The sequence below is a fragment of the Nelumbo lutea genome, chromosome 7 (genome assembly GCF_056320005.1).
Source record: "Nelumbo lutea isolate HS-2025 chromosome 7, American lotus-T2T, whole genome shotgun sequence".
NCBI classification, from domain to species: Eukaryota; Viridiplantae; Streptophyta; class Magnoliopsida; order Proteales; family Nelumbonaceae; genus Nelumbo; species Nelumbo lutea.
Genome location: NC_142690.1, coordinates 46,852,301 through 46,879,353, shown reverse-complemented (window position 1 = coordinate 46,879,353; position 27,053 = coordinate 46,852,301). Strand labels below are relative to the sequence as shown.

General features: G+C 41.8%; 2 non-coding genes and 1 pseudogene across 2 annotated transcripts; all 3 read right to left on the bottom strand.

Annotated features, from left to right (window-relative positions):
* Positions 1-547: 547 nt before the first annotated feature.
* Positions 548-707, bottom strand: LOC148846264 (U1 spliceosomal RNA). Its single transcript, XR_016102669.1, has one exon. It is a non-coding gene; the product is annotated as a U1 spliceosomal RNA (small nuclear RNA).
* Positions 708-2,710: 2,003 nt separating this feature from the next.
* The window catches only part of LOC148846262 (putative disease resistance protein At1g50180), a 29,413-nt pseudogene continuing 5,070 nt past the window's right edge, over positions 2,711-27,053 (bottom strand).
* Positions 9,832-9,938, bottom strand: LOC148846263 (small nucleolar RNA R71). Its single transcript, XR_016102652.1, has one exon. It is a non-coding gene; the product is annotated as a small nucleolar RNA R71 (small nucleolar RNA).

The following is a 27,053-nucleotide window of genomic DNA, read 5'->3' as shown; positions in this document are numbered from 1 at the left end:
ATTATTTACCTACCTAGGAGATAGGTATCACTTACCCAAGTATGTGATACCCAGGAAAATAAACTTTCCCCGGTCCCCACATAAATCTGAAAAAAGAACATGGGGTTCTTGGTCAATGGGAGACAAAATCCCATTGACCAATTTTCCCTATCTCAAAATCCGAAAAAAAGAATGCCCCCCTAAGAGAAACTTCAAGAGAAGGTTTAACTCTTTTACACTAATCCCTAATACAGGCCTAAACAGGCTTTCTGTACCTTCTTTTAGGGGGAACCACTTTTACATGCTCTGAAATTCTCTTTGATCGATTTTTATGCTATGATCACCCATCAAGGCCCATAATGGAGAGAGGTCATGGCAAATCACGGCTCTGTTTTGCACTAAACGTTATCACCCATCACAAAATCCAAATGTAACCAAAAGAGGGTGAATGCTAGAAAACAACGAGTCTCTCGTTTGTCAAGTTCTTCCTCTCTTATGTTTTCCAATTGTCAGAGTAACAGTCAAATGCCATAGATATACAGGATGCAGTTTTTGACAAGGAATTGGGTAGGGGCCGCGCGAACGCGTACCCCCGCAACCACAAATTATGACGTACACTCTCCCACTTGGGGAGATGTTAGGTGAGCACCCCTCCCCTGTGCAATGGAGGTCGCCAACCTAGGCCATGGGCCTTCTTGATCATCCATGGACCCCGTCCAGGTAAGTATGTTTCATCATCCCTCTTTCACCCTATTTATATTCCTCTATTTTCTTCTCTGTTTCTTATTTAGGCGATGTGGGATTACTGATTCCGTAGCAATTCAGTCTTTATATGACAGCATGTAAAGCACCAAGGTTTAGAGCTTCTCAGCTAGTTATTTGATCCCTTGAGTCATGATCCACCACAATACTAGAATCACTTGTTGAAGCATAACAGCCAGCAGAAAACCAAGATACATCTCTGAAAACAGGGGAGATTGTTAAGGCTTTTCACCATTACTATCCTCTACAAAAACACCATATCCAGCATACTGATTATGTATGAAGGGGTGGATCATTGGTATGAATTTTAAGGAAACCTGCGTTGAGTCACTGCCGGTGCCAAAAATCTGACGTCAGAGCATCGATTAGTTGGGCTTAGAACCTCCCGGGAAGCATGAGAAAGAGCAGCAACAGGGTTAGAACTTAGAATCACATATTAAAGAACCAGAGAGCGTCCTAGGTTCTACTTCAGCTCAGAATTCCTGCTGGAATCTTTCTGTATATCATCTATAAAAGTGAAACAGAGGAAATGAAACTAGCCACCCATGAGAAATTAAGTCCACTGAATTTGGTTGCTCAAGGATGAACCATAGTGATCATAATTCAACTGCAAACATGAGAAATTAAGTTCACTGAATCCGTGAAGTCTCTTAACTTGTTGTTCACAGCACTTGGAAGTTGGAACTTTCAATATCTTGGAATAGGTGAATATGATGAATGGTCTAACAGAATTTATCTTCCTGTTTATATCCACAATCTATATATATTGGTAGATGATGCCTCATGATGGTCTAGGAATTCCTTTCCTTTGTATTTGATGTTTTGGTTTATTTTCCAAGGGTTTCATTTTTATAAGTGGTTTCCATGATGATGATGTTCATATATATTTAAAATGTAATTTAAATTGTATCCATTTAGTGAAGTTGGTTTAAATTAATGCTCTGTTCTTATTAAATTATTATAGGCCCAAGTTTCAATTTATTAATTTGGGAAAATTCCAAATAGGTATCCTGTACTTTAGGCTGAGTTATAATTTAGTACCCAAACTTTAAACCGCAATAATCTAGTGCCCGAACTTTATATATAGACGATTTAATACCCGGCGTTAACTAGCCGTTAAGTGGCATGTTATTAAAAGGGGCATTTTTGTCTCATCCAAGTGTTGACAAATTTCCTACTAAGTAGGAAAATTATTTACCGACCTAGGAGATGGGTACCACTTACCTACATAGGAAAATAAACTTTCCCTAATCCCCACGTAAATCAGAAAAAAGAACATGAGTTTCATTCCCATTGAATGACTTCACCCCCTCTCAAAATCCAAAAAAGAATGCACCCTTGAACAATGTATGGTTTGAAGGAAAAACTAGGGAAAGGAAAGAAAAGGCAAGAAAACCTTTACAAACCTTGTATAGGTTTTGTTATCTTCCCCTTCCTTTCCCTACCTTTTCCTTCAAACCAAACATGGACTTAAGGTAATCTCGTATTCTCCCTAATGAATTATGCTTGTTACATTCACTTGTTTTGATGATATTTCTGCTTTGCCTTCTACCACAATTAATGCTCTTAAGAAATGCAAATTGGGCCTTCTCATCGTATTCTCCCTAAAAAGTTTAGACTTTTTATGTGTATTTATGAATCAATATTTCTCTTGTAATCTTGTATAGATTCTTTACAGGGGTAAGGCTTTTACATCGATCCCCCTCCTAGGTTTCTTTTGATGATTGTTGATAAAATTTAATGGTGAATGTCCCTCCACCAGGTCGGAGTGCAAATCATAGCTATTACAAACAAACATATGCAAAACCAACTGGGCTCACAATTTGTATCTGGCTCAAATTTGCACTGTTGAGTTTTGCATAAATTTTGGTTCAAATGAGGAAGAAACATAAATTCTGATTAACTTTTTCTTCCGTTTTCATTTTTTTAGGTTTTATTTTACTTCATCTGCACTGCAAATAAACAAAATATAAGATGAAAATTAAAACAAAAACAAATCAAAATTTGCACCAACTATTTTCCTTCATCTGCACTGAACCATAACCACCTTATATCTCAGTATCCACCACGTCCAGCTACTTCCACTTCCACACCGTTTGAGACGAGGACCACCCCTTAGATGCACCAAGGTCAATAACAGTAACTGAATCATCACCCAGAAACTTCTCAAAAAGTGTAGCCAGGTTCTTCACAGAGACACGCCTACACAATGCATTGCGACCAAAATGCTCGAAAACACCCCTTAATCTGTCCAGAATTTTCAATCTTTGGATAAGTTGAAGATGAGTTCTAAGTTTCGGTTGGCCCAAATCTCTCTTCAATCTATCCCAAGCAGATTATGCCGGCTCAACATAAGACCCAAATCCTGGATTTTACCCAAAGTTTGAACCTGAACTGCAACCTGAATTTGTTCATTAATTATAGACTATAGAGACAGACAGAGTCCAAAGATATCAGTAAAGCCGGTGAATTTAGGCCCCATCGATTACCGCTGGCAAACACATGCCCCAACAACAGATAACTGGAATAATAAAGAATCAAGATTGATTTCTGCATACATTTATGAAAAGAAAAAATCTGTTTCATTACAGGTGGGCATTGAGAAAAGAAGTCAGTAACTCACTGAGATCTAGTTTGAGACCTAAAAAGACTCGATGATGCAGTCTCTCTTTTTCAGTTGTGATGGAAGCTACACGCTTGATCTTATCCCAATCTTCTCCGCCTTGTCGAAGCCTGTCATTGAATTGCGTTGGCATCGTAAGCTTAAGTTCCTTGAGCGTGTTAACCTGTCTCAACCCATCAGGCAGCATCTTCAACTTAGTGCAGCAATAGATTCTGAGAGACCCAAGTACTGGCAATGTTCCTTCTTCCACTGTCCAATACATCAAACTATCCAATTCCGAAAGGATTAAACTCTAGAGCCTCTTAAACCCCCCAGCAGAGAAAATCATTTCACAACCAACAAATGCATTCTCTTCCAAGCTGAGGTGCTTCATGTTAGAAAATGCCCATCAAGGTAGGACCCGGATTGTGGCCCGTCATAGTGGCCACGATCCAGATTGATTGGTCCAAATTCAAACACCCAAATTAGAGCTCATTATGTGGGTGTTAGGACTTGAACATCTTCCTAATACAGCCACTTAATTAAGGGATTTGAAAATCCAATTCAAATTTGAAATGCTCCATTAATTTGGAAATAATAGGGTTGTTAATTGGAGAAAATTAAGGGAATTAAAATCTCCCTTAATTAGGAAAGCTCTTTGATAGGAAGGCTGCCTAGTAAGACAAAAAGAGAGGACCCCTCTTACCTGGGCGTATGGTGTGAAATCTCTTACTACTGATCTCATTTTCAAACTTCATTAGAGTGCTTCCTATCAGCACAAATTGACTGAGATAGATAGAACACAGAGAGAGATTGTTTTTCTGGCTCAAGGGAATAGTTACATCCTCGCAGCACTGATCATCGTATTGGTGAGAGACTACTGTTGAGTATGGTTACATTGGTTTGAATAAGAAGACAATGTGCAGGCAGCTGGACTTTGTTTGGAGGGTCAAAGGCTGAATCGAATACACATCGAATTATGAGGACAGTTACAGTGGTTATGGCGTCTGGAGGTATATACTAAACTGATTTCTTTTATTTAATTAAGTTGGTCCATTGAACTTTGGCATACATGATTGGGTCACTTGAGTCAGAATGGTTTGCAGATTCTTTCAAAGAAGCATAATGTTTCAAGTTTGAATTTTTCTGAAATCATACTCTCACTGCTTGGTAGGTAAACAACACAAAGTCGCATTTAAAAATTTCTCTCATTCTAGAAGAGCAAGTGTTCTAGAGTTGGTCTATACTAATGTTTGTTCTATGGACTCTTTGAGTCTTGGTGGTGCTCACCATTATATTACCTTTATTGATGATCATTCCAGAAAAGTTTGGGCTTATTGTTTGAAAACTAAAGATCAAGCTTTAGATGTTTTTAAGTATTTTCATGCTACAATTGAGAGGGAAACTAGAAGGAAGTTGAAATGTGTTCGTACAGATAATGATGGTGAATACTGAGGGCCATTTACAGAGTATTGCAGAACTCATGGGATCAAGTTTGAGAAGACAGTGCCAAAAACACCTCAAAACAACGGTGTTACAAAGAGAATGAACCGTACTATTAATGACAAAATTAGATGTATGCTTTCTCATTCAAAGCTGCCTAAGTCCTTTTGGGGGGAGGCAATGATAACACCAGTTGACTTGATAAATCTTTCTCCTTCGGTTTCTTTGAATGGTGATGTTCTTGAGAAGGTTTGGAAAGGAAGACATGTATCTTATGATTATTTGAAAGTTTTTGGCTATAGGGCATTTGTGCATGTTCCTAGAGATGTGAGATCCAAACCTGATAGTAGAACGAAGCAGTGTATCTTTCTTGGGTATGGTCATGAGGAATTTTGGTATAGGTTTTGGGATCCAGTCAATAAGAAACTCATCAGGAGCAGAGATGCAGTGTTCCTCGAGGATCAGACTATTGCAGACTTTGGAAAGCCAGATAAGCCAAAGTCTACAGATCATGAACTAGTTGACCCAGGTATGGTTAGTCCACTAGTTGCAAATATTGGAAATAGAAGAAATGTACAAGAATATCAAGATGAAAATACCCCTCTAGTTGATAATGAACCAGAAAATGAAGAAGATAAAGTAGATGAACAGAATAATTTATAACCATCAGAAGAGCCTTAGTTGAGAAGATCCACTAAAGTGTGTTAACCTTCTGTAAGATTCTCCCCTATTGAGTATGTAATGATTACTGATGGGGAAGAACTAGAGAACTATCAGGAGGTTTTGTCTCATGAGAAGAAACAAGAATGGTTAAAAGTCATGGAAGATGAGATGAAATCCTTGTATGAGAACCATACTTATGATCTGGTAAAGCTACCAAAAGGGTAAGAGGGCCTTGAAGAATAAATGGGTTTTCAAATTGAAGTGAAGAAAATTGCTCATAGCCACGGTACAAGGCAAGATTGGTTGTGAAGGGATTTAATCAGAAAAAGAGTGTTGACTTTGAAGAAACCTTCTCACCTGTTGTGAAGATGTCATCTATGTGAGTTGTTCTGGGATTGGCTGCCAGCTTAAACTTGGAAATTGAACAACTTGATGTGAAGACCGCCTTTCTCCATGGTAACTTAGAGGAGGAGATTTACATGGAACAACCTTAAGGCTTTGTGAGACAAGGTAAAAAAGATATTGTTTGCAGGTTGAGGAAGAGTTTATATGAGCTCAAGCAGGCACCCAGACAATGGTACAGAAAGTTTGACTCCTTTATGAAAGCTAATGGGTACAGTAAGACTACTTCTGATCACTGTGTGTTTGTAAAGAAATTCTCTGATGATGATTTTGTTATTCTCCTGCTTTATGTGGATGATATGTTGATTGTTGGTCATGATGCTGCTAAGATCAACAAGTTGAAGAAAGAACCCAGTAAAGCTTTTTCTATGAAGGATTTGGGTCCAACTAAATAGATTATTGGCATGAAAATCATCCATGACAGGAAGAACAAGAAGCTTTGGTTATCCCAAGAAAAGTACATTGAGAAGGTTTTAGAGAGATTCAATATGAACAAAGAAAAACCGGTTGTATCTCCACTTACAGGTCATTTCAAGCTTAGCTCCAAGCAATGTCCTACAATGAGAAAGAGAAGGAAGAAATGAAGAATGTGCCTTATGCATCCGTAGTTGGTAGTTTGATGTATGCTATGGTATGTACAAGGCCAGATATAGCTCATGCTGTTGGTGTTGTTAGTCGCTTTATCTCTAATCCAGGAAAAGAACATTGGGCAGCTGTGAAATGGATTCTCAGAGGTACTTCTAGAGTTTGTTTGTGCTTTGGAAGTAACAAGCCAGTGCTAGATGGTTATACAGATGCAGACATGGCTGGTGACATTGACTCTAGAAAGTCTACATTAAGGTTCTTGATTACCTTTGTAGGGGGAGTTGTTTCGTGGCAATCAAAACTGCAAAAATGTGTTGCTTTGTCTACTACCGAGGCCGAGTATATTGCTATTACTGAGGGCTGTAAAGAAGTCTTTTGAATGACGAAGTTCCTACAAGAGTTGGGCCATAAACAATAAAGGTTTGTTCTATACTGTGACAACCACAGTGCAATCCACCTCAATAAGAACTCTACTTTCCACTCACGTTCTAAGCATATAGATGTGAGGTATCATTAGATTCGAGATGTGCTGGAGATGAAGCTGCTACAACTTGAGAAAGTTCATACTGATGATAATGGCTCAGATATGATGATCAAGACTTTGTCAAAGAAAAAGCTTGTTGTTTGCAGGATGGCCGCTGGCACGGGGCTGCCACCTTCCACGTGAAAAGTGAGGGGGAGATTGTTGGTTGGGCTCCCTTCCCTCGTGGAGGGCCCACTATAAAAAGAAAAAGAAGTCGAAGAGGCTCATAAAAGCAGCCTCATGTGTCTTTCCATTAGCAAAGACAGTTATGAGCAAATAACTTGTTCGGTATGTGGGGGAATTCAAACAGTTCGGTGAAGCCTTCCACCGAAAACAGAAGAGAGAGAGAGAGGGGAAAGAAGAACTGAGGTTTTTGGGTTTTCATGGGTGAAGAACACAAAACTGCATGGTGACCCTTTCTCTGATCGTCTTGGGATTTCAGTATGCAGTCGATGGTACCTCAAGCTGCATATCTACTGGTTTGATTTGCCATTCCTCTTCTCAATTATCATTTTGGAGATATTTAATTTTTGTCTTTGAGTTATTTGTGATATGTGACGAAATCCACCTTTGGGTGAGTAGTTGATGCTGATAGCCTCTAGATTTACTGCTAGAGAAGAACTTTTTTCTGTATCCCATTGATTTAATAGTGGAAGCTTTTAAGTGGCTAGTTGCCTGTGGTTTTTCCCTTTGTTTTGGAGGGTTTTCCATGATGAGAGGAGAATTTATCATATTTTTATCCCCGGTTACTCTATCTTTTATACTGAACTAGCACCTAATTGGACTCATATTTCTGTTTAGGGCATAAAAGAAGGCATCAAGAGCAAAGAAAGACAAATCGAATGATTTTTCACAGTTTCGACATCATTCAGTGGTCTGGGCCTAACTAGCATCTCCGAACTCCGAATGGGATGATTTAAGACTCACTGGAAAGATAAGAGAAAAAACCACAACTTTCGTATTTTGAGCTTTTTCTGATTCAGCCTGAATCGAAGTCAAATCCGGGCCCGAAATCGGGGCAATTTCGTAGGAAGGCCCAATCCGCAACTAAAACCCAACTTGTAGAAAAGTCTGGCTGAAGCCCAATTCGCAGAGGAGGTCTATTACGAATCTGAGAACAAGAAACTGAGAAGAATCCTTTCAGATCTAAATTCTTGATGTAATCTTAGAGAGATAAAGGGATTGAGTTCATTAGATAAAGAGATAAGATTAGAATTAGGATAGGACTTTCCATTCTTGTAAGATTAACTTCAAGAGGAAGTAGGAGACCACCCCCTCCCCTTCAATCTATATAAAGGAGGGGGCGGACTAGCTAAAGGCATCACTGAATCACTCAATTTTGGATTTGAATCAAGAAGCAAGGAGCAATCAGTCAAGAAGGGTTCAAGAAAGGTTCAAGAATTCAAGAAATCTCAAGAAGAAGGTGGCGGCAAGAGGAGGAGATCTCAGCACCATGGGCGAATTCAAGAGTTCTTTCTTTCCCTTTGTTTGCTTTAATTCTTCTATTATCAACTGATTTGTTTCTTGCTAGGGATATGAAAAGCCTAACAATGTTAATGAATATATTTTTATCTTCTTGATTTATCCAAGATTGTGATTTCCATATAGTCTATGAATTATTGTGCTTAATGCAATTAAGAGCTTGGCCACCTCTTAATTGATGTGAGTTATGTGAATGAATTGAGAGAGGAATTCACATAATTGACAGAATAATTCATAGTGTGAATTGAATGGTATATAGAGATATATATACATGATTCATCTGAATTTAATGGTTTTCTGGGACTTAATGCACTTCCATCTTGAGAGCTCTACTCGAGAGACCAAAGGGTTACCTGATGGACGTAGGTTTAATATATCTCGAGAGAGAATATTAAATAAATTTGGGAAAATCTCAGCTTATGGGAATGATAATTAGTCTTGGATAATCAGACCCATCAATATTCATTACATTGGTTAGGTGGATCAAAAGTCCTAGCGATTTCATCATTTGCACATTCGATTAGTGATCGCCCTTGCTTTTATTTTCTTTGTTCCAGTTTTATTTTCAGTAGTTCTTGCTCAATCCTAACTTTCGATTGTCTAAATAATTAGGGAAAACTGTGATTCTAATACTTATTTTGTTAAATCCCCGTGGGAACAATATTATTATACTACTTGATAACTAGTGCACTTCCTAAAATTTATAGCTATCAAGTTTTTGGCGCCGTTGTCAGGGATTTAATCCTAAAATAATATTAGAACTTGTTAACCTTGATTAATTTGGATTTTTCTATTGCTGCTTTTGTTTTATTATTATTTTATTTTTATTTTTATTTTCAAATTCTTGCTGGTTCAGATTTACTAGTGCATGACACGTACTAGAAGAGATGGACTAGCTGAATTTGATCCAGAAATTGAGAGGACTCTTCGCTTGTTGCAAAGGGCCAACAAAGGAAAAGCAAGAGAGGATGTTGTTATTTGCGAACCAACCATAGAGATTGAAGGAGAAATGGCAGAAGGAATTCGCACCCTCTTGGACTATGCTTGTCCAAACATTGATGGGGCGACATCCAACATTTGCAAACCCACCATTCATGCCAATAATTTTGAAATCAAGCCTGCAATAATTTAGATGATCCAAACAATTATTCAGTTTAGTGGATTACCAAGTGATGACCCTAATGCACACATCGTTAGCTTCTTAGAAATATGTGATACATTTAAACATAATGGAGTTAGTGATGATGCGATTAGGCTTAGATTATTTCCTTTTTCATTGCGTGATAGAGCTAAAGATTGGCTTAACTCACTCCCTATAGGAAGTATCATCACTTGGAATGATCTAACCCAGAAATTTTTGGCTAAATATTTCCTACCCTTCAAAACAGCAAAGTTAATTAATAATATTACTACTTTTGCTCAATTTGAGAGGGAATCCTTATATGGAGCATGTGAATGATTCAAGGAGATGCTTAGGAAGTGTCCTCACCATGGGATACCAACTTGGCTTCAAATTCAGACTTTTTATAATGGTATTACCCCCTTTAACCGATCCATTATTGATGCAGCCGCAGGTGGTACGATCATGAGGAAAACTCCATAGGAAGCATATGACTTAATGGAGAAGAAATGATATTTAATGTTTTTCAAACCCTAAGGTATCCCAACACTAAAGAACATGAAATTTATGTAATCGACTCCATTGATGTGGTGGTAGCAGAAATTAATAAATCAAAGATAGATGACCCCTTTGCAAACTATCTCATTAATTCTGGTAATAACATGTAGGTAGTGGAGGACAAAGTAGAGGAGGTAATAAATTATTTAGAGGTCGGCCAAGAAGAGTGCAAGCCAAAGAAAGGAAGATCTCTACTGTTAGATGGGCTGATCTCCTCTAAACAATTACTACCCTCCATCAATGCACCTCCAGCTTTGGAACTCAAACCCTTACCTTTTCATTTAAAATATATGTTTTTGGGAGACAGTTCCACCTTACCTGTAATTATCTCATCTGATTTGACAGGTCTCCAAGAGGAAAAGCTTGTGAGGGTACTCAAGCAACACATATCAGCCATAGGATGGAGCATTGCAGACATAAAAGGAATCAGCCCGTTGGTATGCACACACAAAATTCTGATGGAGGAAGGCTGCAGTCCCAAGGCACAACCACAAAGGAGGCTGAATCCAAAAATGCAACAGGTGGTAAAGGCAAAAATTCTGAAATGGCTCGAAGCAGGTATTATTTATCCAATTTCAGATTCATCATGGGTAAGCCCCGTTCAAGTCGTACCAAAGAAAGGTGGGATGACTGTAATTATAAATGAAAATAATGAATCAACTCCCACAAGAACAATAACTGGCTCACACAAAATTCTGATGGAGGAAGGCTGTAGTCCCAAGGCACAACCACAAAGGAGGCTGAATCCAAAAATGCAACAGGTGGTAAAGACAAAAATTTTGAAATGGCTCGAAGCAGGTATTATTTATCCAATTTTAGATTCATCATGGGTAAGCCCCATTCAAGTCATACCAAAGAAAGGTGGGATGACTGTAATTATAAATGAAAATAATGAATCAACTCCCACAAGAACAATAACTGGTTGGAGGGTGTTCATAGACTATCGAAAGTTAAATGAGGCTACTAGGAAAGACCACTTTCCACTGCCATTTATTGATCAGATGATAGAGAGACCTGTAGGGCACGAATATTATTGCTTCTTGGACGGCTACTCCGGGTACCTTCAAGTACCCATTGCACTGGTAGATCAGGAAAAAACCACTTTTACTTGCCCTTATGGGACCTTTGCCTTTAGGAGAATGCCATTTGGATTGTGCAATGCACCTGCTACTTTCCAACGGTGTATGATGTCATTATTTGGTAACTTCATCGATGACTTCATGGAAGTCTTCATCAACGATTTCTCTATTTATGGATCATCATTTGATGAATGCTTGCTTAATTTAGAAAAGGTACTCCAAAGGTGTGAGGAATCTAACATTGTTTTAAACTGGGAAAAATGCCATTTCATGGTTAGAGAAGGAATCGTTCTAGGGCATAGGGTGTCCTCCCGAGGCATCGAGGTTGATAAAGCTAAAATAGAACTGATTGAAAAATTACCTCCACCACAGTTAGCAAAAGATGTTAGGGGCTTTCTCGGGCATGCCGGTTTTTATAGGCGGTTCATCAAAGATTTCTCAAAAATCGCTAGGCCCCTAACAAATCTGCTAGTTAAGGATGTTCCTTTTGATTTCAATGATGATTGTTTGTGAGCATTCAACACCCTTAAAGAGAATTTGGTTCAAGTGCTGATTGTATCAGCTCCTGAATGGGAACTACCATTCGTAATAATGTGTGATGCAAGCAATGATACCTTAGGCGCAGTTTTAGGGCAAAGAAAATATAAGAAATTTCATACCATTTACTATGCAAGTAGGACCATGAATGAAGCACAAAAAATTATTCCACTACCGAAAAAGAAATACTTGCAGTAGTATTTGCTATTGAAAAATCCAGATCCTATTTGCTCTTATCTAAAGTCATCATATTCACTAACCATTCTGCCTTGAGGTATCTGCTTGCTAGAAGGATGCAAAACCTAGGCTGCTACGATGGATCTTGCTGTTGCAAGAACTTGATTTAGAAATTAAGGACAAGAAGGGTAGTGAGAATACGGTAGCTAACCATTTATCAAGGCTGGATGAAAAGTATGTCAAAATCATTGATAATTTAACCTTACATGATGAATTCCCAGATGAGCACCTTTATGCGATTAATGAAAATAATGAACCTTGGTTTGCTGATTTGGCCAATTTCTTGGCAGGGAATGTGATGCCTCTTCACCTGACATATCAACAGAGAAAGAAATTTTTCTCTGATGTGAAATATTACTTGTGGGATGAACCCTACTTGTACAAAATTTGTAGGAATGGCTTGATAAGGAGATGTATTCCTGAGGAGGAAGTACAAAGTGTCATACAATTCTGCCATGACAAAGAAGCAGGAGGTCACCATGGAGCATCAAGAACTGCTTCAAAAATTCTTCAAAGCGGTTTGTATTAGCCATCACTCTTCAGGGATGTATTCAAATATGTAAGTGCTTGCGATATGAGATGCCCTTGAGCAACATACTTGTCTGCGAAATATTTGATGTGTGGGGCATCGATTTCATGGGACCCTTTCCAAAGTCTGTTAATAATTCTTATATACTTGTGGCTGTGGACTATGTGAGCAAATGGGTGGAAGCATGTGCCTACCCTACTAATGATGCTTGAGTTGTCATTAAATTCATGAAAAAATTCATATTTACTCGTTTTGGAACACCTTGAGCCATCATAAGTGACGGGGGGAAGCACTTTTGCAATAGGCAATTTGAACAACTGTTAAATAAGTATGGTGTTACACACCGAATTGCAACCCCTTACCACCCTCAGACCAGTGGCCAAGTAGAAGTCTCTAATAAGGAATTAAAGCAGATTTTAGAAAAAATGGTTACCACATCCAAAAGAGATTGGTCCTTAAAGTTAGATGATGCACTTTGGGCTTACCGTATTGCATTTAAAACCCCAATTGATATGTCACCCTACCAACTAGTTTTCGGCAAAGCATGCCATTTACCCGTTGAGTTGGAACATAAAGCTTATTGGGCTACCAAATTTCTGAATTTTGAATTAAGCAATGCAGGTGAGGCAAGGAAACTTCAGCTCAACGAGTTAGATGAATGGAGGAATCACGCTTACGAGAATGCCCGCACTTACAAAGAAAAAACCAAGGCATGGCATGACTCTCGAATTGCTGGGAAGGAGTTCAAGGAAGGAGATAAGGTGCTGCTCTTTAATTATCGCCTAAAGCTATTTCCTAGGAAGTTGAAAACTAGGTGGAGCGGACCTTTTGTTCTGGCTAAGGTATTCCCGTATGGAGCAATCGAACTACATCATGATGATGTGAGTACATTCAAGGTAAATGGACAGTGGTTGAAACATTATATTCCAGGAGAGCAACCCATCCACCATGGGTTCATTCTTTCCTTAAAACTGCCATAAAAGAAAGGTGAAAGTCAAGCTCATGACTTAAAAAGAGCGCTTGTGGGAGGCAATCCATTAAGTTTAGTTATTTGTTTGTTCAGTTTTTTTTATGAGTGTTTTTTTCTTCTCTCCTTGTATCTCACATCTGCAGGCCCTCAACGAGGCATTCAGAGAAGTCCTCTTAACTCTCTCTCCTTGTTTTTGCTATGAATATTCCATACATTGAGGACAATGTAGATCTTAAGTGTAGGGGAGGATTAAGGGGTTGATAAAATTTTTGAACTCTAGTATGCTTTGATCATCACTTTTTAACCTTTCCTTTTGAAATTTTTGCTCCTTAAAGACTTGTTTTTGAATAATTGCAAACCACCTTGAATCATGTGCTTAGGTGGGATAGACAGGAAAGGATGCAGGCAAATCTAGCTGAAATTTTTGGCTATGGAAGGTATCTTAATAGTTTGAATGATCAACGGGCAAGATGTAATATAGATTTCACCCTTGTGAGCATTTGGTTTCTAACGGACAAACATGGGTTGATTATTCTAGAACTTATTTTGTTAGGCATGTTAAGACCACGATAATGAGTTCATGTATTGGAACACGTTATCCAAAAAAAAAAAACTCATGTGAGATGGAGCATAAAATGCACTCACACTAAAAAAATAAAATAAAATAAAATAAAAGGGTGAGATGGAGCATAAAATGCACTCACCCCTAGATCCCAATCCCTAATTCACCTTTTAATGCATTGCACTCATGATAAGTGGTGGAGATGTGATACATAAGCAAGTTTATGGTAATAACATCTCTTGTTTTGTTTTGAAGAATCATGAGAGGGTATTTTTTGAATCTTGCTACATGTGATTATGAAAACAAAGAGGGCTTACTCTAGCCCTAAATTTCTTATGCGAAGAGATGCCTGCTTCCCTTGATTGTCAATCTCACTTGGGGACATGAGGATTGGCGATTTAAGATTATTCCTTGACAAATTAAAGAGGAAAAGAAATGGACAAATGGAATGACCATTAACACCGGATCAAGGCATGCGGGAGAACCAATACCCTATTGAGAAAAATCCAATACCATCTTTTAGTTAGCTCGTTCTTGTTTTAATTTTGTTTTGAGTTTTGTCTTGCCCGAGGACGGGCAAGAGTTTAAGTGTGGGGGATTTGATGAGAGGAGAATTTATCATATTTTTATCTCTGATTACTCTGTCTTTTATACTGAATTAACACCTAATTGGACACATATTTCTGTTCAGGGCATAAAAGAAGGCATCAAGAGCAAAGAAAGACAAACCGAATGATTTTTCACAGTTTCGACATCATTCAGTGATCTGGGCCTAACTAGCGTCTCCGAACTCTGAATGGGATGATTCAAAACCCACTGGAAAGATAAGAGAAAAAGCCACAACTTTCGTATTTTGAGCTTTTGCTGATTCGACCTGAATCGAAGTCAAATTGGGGCCCGAATTTGGGGCAATTTCATAGGAAGGCCCAATCCGCAGCTAAAACCCAACTCGCAGAAAAGGTCTATTATGAACCCAAGAACAAGAAACTAAGAAGAATCCTTCCAGATCTAAATTCTTGATGTAATATTAGAGAGATAAAGGGATTGAGTTCATTAGATAAAGAGATAAGATTAGAATTAGGATAGGACTTTCCATTCTTGTAAGATTAACTTCAAGAGAAAGTAGGAGACCATCCCCCTCCCCTTCAATCTATATAAAGGAGGGGGCGGACTAGCTAAAGACATCACTGAATCACTCAATTTCGGATTTGAATCAAGAAGCAAGGAACGCACGGCCTGCGAGACCTGCGCGTGGCCTGGCGTGCGGCCTGCACGACCCGCGTGCGGCCTGACGCGCGGCCTGCGTGACTTGGCGCGGTCTGGCGCGCGGCCTATGCAACCTGCGCGCGGCCTGCGCGACATGGCGCAGTCTGGCGCATAGCCTGCGCGACCTGGCATGGTCTGGTGCGCGGCCTGCGCGACTTGGCCGATCTGGATCAGCCTAGCACATGATCCGGCCAAGCCGCCCATAAGATGCTCACCGATAAACTCGGTGGCATACATACCCCGCGAGCTCGGTAGCTCACCAGGGAGCTCGCCAAAGAGTCAGGTAGCTCGGTAGAGCTCGCCACAAACAGTTCAACAAAGCTCGCTACAGGCAGCTCGCCATAGGCAGCTCACCATATGGAGTTTGACCCTAGGGAGTTCGACCCCAGGCAGTTCGCCACCAAGCAGCTCGCCACTTGTAGAGAAGTTTGGTACAGGAGTAGTTTGGCGTATCGTAGGAAGATCGCCTGCCTGACGACCTGGCCTAGACACTGACCCGCCGACTGACACAGGTGCCGACCTGACGACCTGGCCTAGACACTGACCCGCTGGTTGACACGGGCGCTAACCTGACAACCTAGCCCAGACACCGACCCGCCGACTGACGCAGGCCTTGCCCTGACAACCCAGCCCAGGCGTCGACCTGGTCGCCTGACACAAGCGCCAGCCTGACGACCTCGAGGAGTTCACCACCGTACCCCGATTCTGACAGGATGTGACGAGTCTTACCGTTTGGAGGCTTTTCACCCACCTAACCCGCGAGGACTCCGGTATATAAAGACCTCACCCTCCGAAGGGGAGGAGGATGAAAAAAGGGAAGTAACCCCTGCTCTCTAGCTCTCTCGTTTCTCAATATTATCTTCAAAGCTCTCTACAATTAGAGTGCTAACTTAAGCGTCGGAGAGCCCCCGCCGGGAAAATACCCCTGGGACCTCTGATTCAGTTCTCGCAGGTCCCACAGCTCCCGCCACCTACAAAGAGGAGGAAAAGATGGAGTTCCCGTTGGTCCCTCAGCTCCCGCCACCTACAAAGAGGAGGAAAAGATGGAATTCTCACAGGTCCCTCAGCTCCCACTGCCTACAAAGGAAAGAAGACCACCTCATGCTAAGGGCAGTCGGATTGCGCTGCACCAGGGAGCTCCACCATTCTCTAAGTCACCGGCCGCCTAGTAGGGAGTTCACCATCGGGTAGCTCTCCGCCAAGCAGTTCGCCACCGAGCAGCTCGCCACCAGGCAGTTCACCACCGGGCAATTCTCCACCAGGCAGTTCGCCACTAGGCAGTTCACCACCAGGCAGTTCACCACCAGGCAGTTCGCTACCAGGGAGCTCGCCACCAAGCAGTTTGCCACCAGGCAGTTCGCCACCAGGGAGCTCACCACCAGGAAGTTCGCCATCAGACAGTTCGCCACCGGGCAGTTCGCCACCAGGCAGTTCACCCCTAGGCAGTTCTCTACCAAGCAGTTCGCTAGTAGGCAGTTCACCACCAAGAAGCTCATCACTAAGGCATGCCACCACCGGGTCAAATGACGAGGTACTTAGCCAAAAAATTTTACATCACAAAACATTGGTACGTGGCCGAAAACGGTTATATCAATTGGCGTCGTCTGTGATAAAATGCTACAAAAAGCTAAGTTCTCATCCTACAAAAGCTAAGTTCTCATCTTACCAAATCTAAGTCCTCACTTATTAGAAATTGAAGCTATCGCTTTATAGTTTACATTTTTTATGAACTCAAAGACTATGCAGGGAGCTAACGGACTAAGTAGCTCTACCAACCTTACTTTCAATTCAGATAATGCCACATCAGTCCTCTCCGCATGGTCCCCCCTAAAAAGATAAACTTTTTGTGGCTTCCGCGAGAGTTGGCGGCCAACTGACTACATAGGCACCCTTACCGGTCGAGCCTTCCAAGGCTCCCGTGTGAGCTGGCAACCTAAAGTTAGTAGTGCTGCCCCCGAAGGTCGAGCTCCTAGTAGATTCTTGAAGGAGTGGGTGACCGGCATTACAAAGCTGATGCAGCACCATCATAACTCAACACCTCACAGGCCAAGCCTATGGGTCACATTACTACTTAAGACCCGGTCGCCTCTCCGGCACGGGCAAAGTTAGAAAAGAGTAGACCACTAGTCACTTCCAAAGCCTACGGGCCACATTACTACTTAAGACCCGGTCGCCTCTCTAGCACGAGCAAAGTCAGAAAAGAGTAGACTACGAGACACTCCCAAAGCCTACGAGCCACATTACTATTTAAGACCCGGTCGCCTCTCTGGCACGGGCAAAAGTCAAAGAAGAGTAGACAACGAGTCGCTCCCAAAACCTACGGGCCACACTAGGAATTGGATCAGCACTTACTAGCTTGTTGACTTACGAGCCAAAAGAAATCTACTCCCTTCACTGAGTTACTATCAGCTCGGGAGTGTGGGGCTATTGATGAGGACAGATTTGGCCCTCCAGTGGAATTGTGACACGTGACAACTAGGCAAACACCCAACCAACAAACTTACGAAGTTGGTGACCCACCCGGGCACCAGTCTGGTCGGCCTGGCGTGACCTGCGCAACCTGCGCGACCTGCATGTGGCCCGGTGCGCGACCTGCGCGCGGCCTGACGCATGGCCTGGCACGCGGCCTGTTTGACCTGGCCGAACTGGATCAGCCTAGCACATGATCCGGCCAAGCAGCCAATAAGACGTCCACCGATAAACTCGGCGGCATACATACCCCACGAGCTCGGTAGCTCACTAGGGAGCTCGCCAAAGAGCCAGGCAGATCGGCAGAGCTTGCCACAAACAGTTCGGCAGAGCTCGCCACAGGCAGCTCGCCATAGGTAGCTCGCCACAGGGAGTTCGCCCCTAGGGAGTTCACCACCAGGCAGTTCGCCACCAGGCAGCTCGCTATAGGCAGCTTGCCACTTGTAGAGAAGTTTGGTATAGGAGTAGTTTGGCGTATCGTAGGAAGATCTCCTACCTGGCGACCTGGCCTAGACACTGACCCGCTGGCTGACACGGGCGCCGACCTGACAACTTAGCCCAGACATCGACCCGTCGACTGATGCAAGCCCCGCCGACTGACGCAAGCCCCGCCCTGACAACCCAGCCCAGGCGCCGACCTGGCCGCCTGACACAAGCGCCAGCCTGACGACCTCGAGGAGTTCACCACCGTATCCCGGTTCTGATAGGATGTGACGAGTCTTACCGTTTGGAGGCTTTTCACCCACCTAACCCGCGAGGACTCTGGTATATAAAGACCTCACCCCTCGAAGGGGAGGAGGATGAAAAAAGGGAAGTAACCCCTGCTCTCTAGCTCTCTCGTTTCTCAATATTATCTTCAAAGCTCTCTACAATTAGAGTGCTAACTTAAGCGTCGGAGAGCCCCCGTCGTGAAAATACCCCTGGGACCACTGATTCAGTTCTCGCAGGTCCCTCAGCTCCTGCCGCCTACAAAGAGGAGGAAAAGATGGAGTTCTCACAGGTCCCTCAGCTCCCGCCACCTACAAAGAGGAGGAAAAGATGGAGTTCTTGTAGGTCCCTCAGCTCCCACTGCCTACAAAGGAAAGAAGACCACCTCATGCTGAGGGCAGTCGGATTGCGCCGCACCAAGGAGCTCCACCATTCTCTAAGTCACCGGCCGCCTAGTAGGGAGTTCGCCATCAGGTAGCTCTCCGCCAGGCAGTTCACCACCGAGCAGCTCGCCACCAGGCAGTTCGCCACCAGGCAGTTCGCCACCAGGTAGTTCGCCACCAGGCAGTTCGCCACTAGGCAGTTCACCACCATACAGTTCGCTACCAAGGAACTCGCCACCAGGCAGTTCGCCACCTAGCAGTTTGCCACCAGGCAGTTCACCACTAGGGAGCGCACCACCAAGCAGTTCGCCACCAGGCAGTTCGCCACCAAGGAGCTCGCCACCAGAAAGTTTGCCACCAGACAGTTCGCCACTGGGCAGTTTGCCACCAGGCATTTCACCCCTAGGCAGTTCTCCACCAAGCAGTTCTCCAGTAGGCAATTCACCACCAAGTAGCTCATCACTAAGGCATGCCACCACCGGGTCAAATGACGATGTACTTAGCCAAAAAATTTTACATCACAAAACATTGGTACGTGGCCGAAAATGGTTACATCACTAACCATGTTAATGAATATATTTTTATCTTCTTGATTTATCCAAGATTGTGATTTCCATATAGTCTATGAATTATTGTGCTTAATGCAATTAAGAGCTTGGCCACCTCTTAATTGATGTGAGTTATGTAATGAATTGAGAGAGGAATTCACATAATTGATAGAATAATTTATAGTGTGAATTGAATGGTATATAGAGATATATATACATGATTCATCTGAATTTAATGGTTTTCTGGAACTTAATGCACTTCCATCCTGAGAGCTCTACTCGAGAGATCGAAGGGTTACTTGATGGGCGTAGGTTTAGTATATCTCGAGAGAGAATATTAAATAAATTTCGGAAAATCTCAGCTTATGGGAATGATAATTAGTCTTGGATAATCAGACCCATCAATATTCATTACATTGGTTAGGTGGAGCAAAAGTCCTAGCGATTTCATCATTTGCACATTCGATTAGTGATCGCCCTTATTTTTATTTTCTTTGTTCCAGTTTTATTTTCAGTAGTTCTTGCTCAATCCTAACTTTCGATTGTCCAAATAATTAGGAAAAAGTATGATTCTAATACTTATTTTGTTAAATCCTCGTGGGAACGATATTATTATACTACTTGATAACTAGTGCACTTGCTAGGATTATATATTTATAGCTACCATTCCACGTTAAAATCCTGTGTCTTCTATTTGTGGATTGTGTTCTTATTATTGCATATAAATTTTCTACTTGATTGATATTGTTGGCTTGCATGCCCTTTTAACTGCACAAAGGGAAAACAAAATTATTTTGTTTCATTCGGATATATATTTTGTTATTTGGCTATTATGAGATAGCAGGTTTTTTCTCAACACTAATTGTAGAATTGTCTGTGCCATTCTGAGGATGGATAGCCAGCCGCCATGATCTATCTAGGAATAGAAACGAGTTCTTCCATGTAACTTCAAGAAATCTATCTTGTTTGGGTTCTGAAATTGCCAAGTCTCTTAGGAGATCATGGACACGACAAACCAAAGCGCTGCCATCTGGTTTGCATTGCACTACCTGAACCATGCTTCTCTGTATTAGCCCCTCTAGGCAATCCTCTGCAACATCTTCCATCAATTCATCTCCTCTGGTGTGCACTAAGCCCTTTGCAATCCATAACCTCATCAGTCTTTTCACAGCTAATCTCATAATCTTCTGGGAAAATACCCAGATTGAGAAAGCAAGACTTCAAGTGATATGGGAGATCTCTGTAACTCAAAGCCAACACTTCTTGGCAATTTGTTGGGTCCTGAGTTAGTTGCCAATTAGCAAAATCAATAATTTTGGACCACTCTGTAGTCGTCTTCCGTTTTGCAGATAAGAGACCTCCTAGTAATACAAAATCCAGTGGTAATCCACCACACTTCTCAACAATTTTCTCTGCCAAATCCTGCAAGCTTTTGGAACAAAAATTTTCTGTACTTCCAACTTCAAATGGGAAAACTTTCTTCCAAAACAGATTCAAACTCTCCTTATTCAGATGGCGTAATTTATAGGGTTCTCTTGATGGCTCAGCATACCTGGCCACTTCTTCATTTCTAGTGGTGAGCAGAACCCTGCACTGCCTACCCTTATCTGGAACAAGAAGGTCTGTTTTCAAGCTATCCCAGTCTTGTTTCCTCCAAAGATCATCCAATACTATCAGGCATCTCTTCTGCTTCAAATGGAAAGGCAGAATTCTCCTCAAATCGCCCTCACTCATCTTCTCTAACGCCCTTTTCTTCTCATATGTGAGACCAATTCCGATTTGCTTTATAACAGCCTGTAGCAGATCCTTGATCCTATATTTTGAGAAACATAAACCCAAGAACAAGTATCAAAGCATTTCTTAACATCAATTCTACTGTAAATAGTTTTAGCGAGTGTAGTCCTACCTAACCCTCCCATACCTACAATGGAAACAGTGACAAGAGGCCGAGGATCATTTCGTGTCAGCAACCTAAATAGCTCATCTGCATCCCTTTGAAATCCTACCACGTCAACTTCTTCTTCAACATTCAAATCTCTCCTTAGTTTCCATGCTTGGCCTTCATTAGACTGACCCGAAACCTCGCCTGCCACGAAAGTTTCTATCTCAAAAGTGGGTTTGTTAGCTGCTAATTTCTCCAACTTTTTGTTAATCTCTTCCATCCGTCTTCCCATCTTGTGGAGAGTAACAAGTTGGTCGGGACTGCTGACCAACCTTTGGTAGACATTCTTCTGTCGTTGCTGTTAGACAGTTTTGTATGCCCTTAGCTTCAATCAAAATGATGTACTTTATGAATTTATTGTAAATGAATAAAAGTGCATATTTGATTCATGTTCCCTTGGTATGTTTCTGTGTAATGCCCTTAAACTGAACACTTAATGAGACTCGTGTTAATTTAGAATGTTCACAGCCAGTGGGTCGGTCTGGGGAGACCTATTCTGACAAGGCTGACACTGTGGTGCCACCAAGTCGATTGGGGTCGCTTGTCTCAGCTACCAAGGTGAGACCCTAGGCACATACAGTGTGGGATTAATTGAATCTTTGAATTAGACTAGATTTCCAGTATTGCCCTGGACCTTGGAGATTGATGGGCAAAACTGGAAAGTTACACCCGACCCCTAGACTCGATTATGATACTGCACTAGGTGTCGGATTGGGCTGTCTTTGATGTACCAATCAATGAGATCCTTAGCGGGGGTCAAAACTTGGGTATGTTGGGAAAGTCTGAGAATTCATCTAAGTGGGTGATCATAGTGACAGGATCAGCCCCTTTGTCGGACAAAGGTAATGATCGGGGATGCACTCTCACTGATGGAAACCAAGACTGCCGGCAGCCAATTTCAATCGTTGAGATTTGTTTTGCAAAATATATTTTATATGAGATATAAAAGTATATATATATATATATATTATGGTTTCGAAATGTTTGCAAAAGGTTTTAATTCCTGGGATCCATACTTGAGAGAGTGCAACACTGTTCCTTGCAGCCGAGGGAGAGGTCCTCTCTTGTCAGGCAGTGTATGATCATTATGGGCTGAGAGGTTAAGTGTAAGACCATTGAGAATAATACCTGATGGGCTAATCTTGCATCTGCCCACAGTCCCTGGGTGTTACAAGGTGGCTTGGCCGAGGGACCACTTAGGGTAAGTGTTGGGCCCATAGAGCCCATCTGATGGGTTTCAGGGGGTGCACTGTCCATAACAGTGTATTCGGCTAGGCCTTGTAACAGAGGCTGGGCTGAACCCATGTGGCTGATGTGTAGATCAATGTTTGGGTCCCACGCCATACAAGGAAGTCCAACTGGGCAGTAGTTCGGAAGGCTTAATGAATACATAACCCTAAATGGGCCTTAAGCCCATTTCGAACTGGGCTAATTTGATTAGTCTTTAAGGGGCGAATTTTGAGATAAGATCAGCTGATAGGATTGGGCCCACACCCTATCCACTCAGAGAGTTCAAGATCTAAATGAGATTTAGATTTGGAAACTTCCTAATTAGATTAGGAACTGGCTGATATCCTTATCTTAAAGGGACTTCTAATGCATATATGATTTGGGTTAACAACTCCTAATGGGATTAGGAGCTGATCCCTTTAAGTCTATAAAAGGAAGAGGGGGTGGCAGCCTTTAGACACAGCATCCAACAGAGACAAGTCTAGTCTTCAGAGCTGAGATCACAGAGGAGAGAATTCTGCAACCTGCAAATTCTCTCTAGCCGCCTCCTTCCTACAGCCGCCGCCTATAGCAGTTCGATCTCCATTACTTGGGAGAAATCAAGATTGGATCTTGATTCCAATCTTTTGGAGAAAAGGTTGGTAGGAGTTGTATTCACAAGCCGTCCAGGTGATTCTTGGGAAGAATCAAGTTCTTAGGAAGGACACTACTGATTCTGCTCCACCTTACACTGTGCCATCTTCAGTGGGAGCAGATTTTGGTTTCTACCTTGGGCGTGAACACCTCTATTGAGAGATATTATTTCTCTGTATCAGGTATTATCTCTCTCTCTCCTCCTTTTGGTTCAGATTTGGTTCAGTTTATGATTCAAGAATGATCCTTGAAAATATGATTTTCTAAATAGGGAATTTGATTCCCAGTTGAAGGGAAAGAAAAAAAAATTTGAAATTCGCCCCCTTCATTCCGCAATCTTGGGTGTCCATATGATGGATTTCCTATCCCTTCAGTGGTATCAGAGCCATGGTTCAAATCTTGAACCATTCTGTTTCAGATCTGAACCTGCGCAAATAGGGAGAAGGCGTTCTACCCAATTTGCGCAGATATGGGTTTTGGGAAATTTGTTCCCAAAACGGATGGGCAAATAATCTGAAATTAATTTTAAATAAATCTGGTTATTATTTAGAATAGTTCTTTATACTTTTCTTGATTTATGGGCTGTTCGTACAAGAGGAGATCGGAATCTTGGTTTGCGTAGGGAGAACTGCAAGATTTGCAGTTTATTGAATTTATTTATTACATTTGGTCTGTAAATAATTTTTTTTTTATTTTTAGACTCAATGTATAGGCATTCGATCTAATGTATTAATTAATAGAAATAGGATTTCTATTTATTTTAATTTTGGATCGAAGATGGCGGCGCAGAGAAGGAGATTTCGTAGATGGGAGATTCGCTATCTGCAATTTGCAGTTTGAGAAACTGCAATCTGTGATCTAACCTCTGTTTTGTAGGATGGAGTGTGCGAACAGCCCTGATTAACTGTTTTTGTTTTTTCTTTTATCAGTTATTTAATTTCAGATTATTTTCTTGAATTAAGGATTTAATTAAAAATCAAACCCCAGACCCATTCGAACCAAGATTGGTTCAAACTGTTTGGACCAATTCTAGGGTTTAATCAAGGCTGAAAGTCAGCCCTAATTTTCCCACTAATGGGCCTGAGGATTGATATTTAATTAAATGGTTAATTCGGCCCAGCCTGTAAAGGCCCAGTTTTAAATAGTTAAAACTGCAAAAAACCCATTTTAAAGGATAAAGTTATATGGGCCAAACTGGGTAACCCTAATTCAGCCCATATACCTAGATAATATTAATGGTTAATATTATGGAATTTTTTAAACGGGCTTCCAATGGGCCTTACAGATAATTAATTGATTGGATCAATTTATCCCTGCATGAGATGTATGGATGTGTGATGTGCTGCGTACATGGGCCATAAGTACTTGGCCCATGCTCATTCGACAGTGGCTCTTGCGCACACCATGGCTGAATGCACATCATTGCAATGGTGTCCCTTTTGGTCATTGGATGACCTCCCTCAATGGTGGGCCCCACACCTCATCAAGAGGTTGCGTGCGGAACCCTAGCCGATTTAAGGCCCACCAAAATCTGACTTTATGAAAATCAGTGGGAGACACTTTGGTTTGACCTAAATCAAACTAGGGTGAAATTATTTGTTCCCTCCAACTAATATGAGTGCATGTGATAGGGAGATTCATATGATGAACTCTCTAAAGGCCTTCCATCATTAGCATGAGGATGGGTCCTTCAGTAATGAGGAGACGCACCAGAAAGTGGGCTATCCATTTGCTGTTGGGCTTGTCTGAGTGTTTCATAAGATGATAGGGGCGTCATAAACCGATGTGGGAGGGGCTTCACCAGAAAATGGGAACTCTCTCACGGTACCTTGACGTTCACGAATATGATGGGTATGCACTTATTGGATAGAAATGTTTACCTGAAAACGGCTCTGAACCTTATCTGACAGAGGCCAAAGGGAAAACTTATATGATGAGTGGATGTGATCCTTCATAGAAAGGTGGTGGGGTTATGCAGCTGAAACAGTTGGCTCCATGCACCCTATGTGATTTCCCACATTTCCAGAGACAACCCGTAGTCTCCGTCACTTAGAAAGGAGGGAAATCTCAGAGAGAATAAATGGAAATGGATCGTAGATTAAAAGCCATATCTATGAAATGAACATGAATCAAATTAGGTTGTGGATTGATGTTTGCTCTTTTATCAGAAAATGGCAAACAGATCTTTTGCAAAGCTTCTTGATGACAACAAGCTTAAGGGCCCAAACTACGCTGACTGGTACAGGAACCTTATGCTGGTCCTAGCTTCAGAAAAGCTGGACAAAGTGGCAATGAATCCTGCCCCGGAGCGTTCGGGAGACAGGGCTTCTGAGGCCCGAAGGAGAGACTATCAGGAATGGGAGGAGAAAAACTCCCTAGCCCGGTGTTACATCATCGCCTCCTTGGACAACCCAATACAGAGGCAGTTCGATCAGATCGAACTTGCCAAGGACATATTGGACAGCCTGAGGACGATGTATGAAGAGCAGAATTGTTCTACTCGACAAAAGGTCTAGATGCAGTTCATGACCACTCAAATGTCCATGGGCCAACAAGTTCACGACCATTGTCTTCGGATGATGGGTTACATCAACGAACTGGAGGCTCTTGGATCCGGGCTGGACCTTGCAACCCAGATAGACGCTATCCTTAATTCTTTGCCTCCTTCCTTTAATTCGTTCATCATAAACTATAGCATGAACAAGCTGAATGTCTGCTTGCAAGAGCTCAGCAATATGTTGCAAAGAGCTGAAGAACTGATTAAAAAGGATGAGCCTGTAGCTATGCTTGTTGAAGCTAGCAAAACGGGCAAGAGAAAGAGGAAGGCGAAGAAGCCTCAGAAGAAAGCCACCAAGGGCAAAAGGTAGAAGAAAGACCAAGCATCAGATGCCTGTCACTTCTACAAGAAGACCGGCCACTAGAAACGGAATTGTCCTGCCTACCTGGAATCCAAGAAAGGTAATTTCAAAACTTGTGTTATAGAAACCAACTTATTAGTAGCTTTTGCGTCCTGGTGTATTGACTCTGGGGCTTCAACTCATGCGTGCAACTCACTGCAGGGGTTCAAGGTAAGCAGAAGGCTAAGTGAAGGAGAAGTCACTCTCTACTTGGGGACTACTGCAACCGTTGCAGCTGCGGCAATAGGAACCGTGGAGTTAATTTTTAGAGAAGGAAAAGTTGTATTGAAAGATTGTCTTTATGTACAAAACTTAAGAAGAATTTTGATTTCTATTTCAAAACTGTGTGCAGATGGTTATTCTGTCTTCTTTAGTAATACGATTACTATTAAAAGAAATAACAGATTCATCGCATACGGGGAACTGGAGAACGGTCTCTATGTTCTACATCCTTTTCTAGAAACTAACATAACCGAAACTACGTCGGTTGAAATCCCCAAGAAGAGAGCCCGTGATACAGTTAATCCCACGTGTCTGTAGCACTACCGATTTGGCCACAGCGGTGTTGACCGAATCACAAGGTTGGTAAAGGATGGTCCTTTGGATTTTCTAACTGTAGAAGATCTTCCCGCCTGTGAGCCTTGCCTACAGGGCAAGATGACGAAACGACCATTTGACGGTAAGCCTGCAAGATGTACAGGCACACTTGACCTAATACATACTGATGTATGTGGTCCCCTGAGTGTTAGGACACAGAATAAACACGTGTATTTCATCACCTTCACAGATGATTTCTCACGATATGGTTATGTGTACCTAATGAGACACAAGTCTGAATCCTTTGAAAGGTTCAAAGAGTTTAGACAAGAGGTCGAGAAACAGTTGGGGAGAGAAATTAAAGTCCTTTGATCTGATCGAGGTGGCGAGTATCTCTCTGATGAGTT